Raw genomic sequence first — 1,147 nt, 5'->3', positions numbered from 1 at the left:
GAAGCAACACATGGTTTATGGAAGCTCAAAATGCAAGGAAACTGGCCATACGAAACCACAATGTAAGTCGTCCAGTGATTAGTCTTCCAGACGACTTTCCATTAAGTCGTCCATAAGGTCATCCAGTTAGTCGTCCAGGGTTTTTTCTTCCAGAAGACCTTCAAGTTAGTCGTCCACTGATTAGTCTTCCAGACGACTTTCCATTAAGTCGTCCATAAGGTCATCCAGTTAGTCGTCCAGGGTTTTTTCTTCCAAAAGACCTTCAAGTTAGTCGTCCAGTGATTAGTCTTCCAGAAGACCTTCAATTAAGTCGTCCAGAAGGTCGTCCAGTTAGTCGTCCAGAGTTTTTTCTTCCAGAAGACCTTCAAGTTAGTCGTCCAGTGTTCAGTCTATGTACTAAAAATTTGTGTTATGAACTTATCTGTGTCAACTTCTTTGTCAAATTGCACTACCAAACAAATTTGAGATGGTCTTGCCCTTTATATTATCCGAAATATAGTTACAAAAGATCACTGCTCAGAAGACTTTCCTGACTACTTATAGTTAAGTTGTCCAACATTCCAGACGACTTAACTGTAAGTCTTCTGCGCAGAATATAGATACAAAATAGGGATCAAGTTCAAATACAAAATAGGGATCAAGTTCAAATACACACATCAGCCTAATCTATCATACAAAATAATCTAAAGTGGCCTGTTTATCACCCGTCATACGTACCCAGGATGTCATCCATGTCCTTGTTTTTGAACTCATGCACGTCAGGAAGCTCTTGAAAAATATCCACCGCCATCTTATCCCTCATACACTTCCCGTTGGGCTTGGCAAAGTCTTTTTTACTAAACTCTATCCCAAGAGCATGACATTCAATGTACTTTAGAGTGTACACGCCACAATCACCAGCTCGGGCCGGAGGTATATTGGTCGGTCTCTCATATGTGAATGGCTCCAGGCTGTATTGGGCACGTACTTCGTCTGAGGAAGCACACTCAACAAGCAGATAAGGGACCATGTAGAGAAAAGGCTCCATTACCACATCGAGTTCTTCTGGGGAGATACTAGAACAAATGCTGTCAAAGACGACTATGTGCCTCTTAGGGATCGATATCCAAATCGCAATCCAATGACTGTCGGCGAAGTTTACTGGCGC

The sequence above is a fragment of the Brassica oleracea genome, chromosome C5 (genome assembly GCF_000695525.1).
Source record: "Brassica oleracea var. oleracea cultivar TO1000 chromosome C5, BOL, whole genome shotgun sequence".
Lineage (NCBI taxonomy): Eukaryota > Viridiplantae > Streptophyta > Magnoliopsida > Brassicales > Brassicaceae > Brassica > Brassica oleracea.
The sequence above is the reverse complement of the archived record's forward strand: the minus strand, read 5'-3'. Positions refer to the sequence as shown.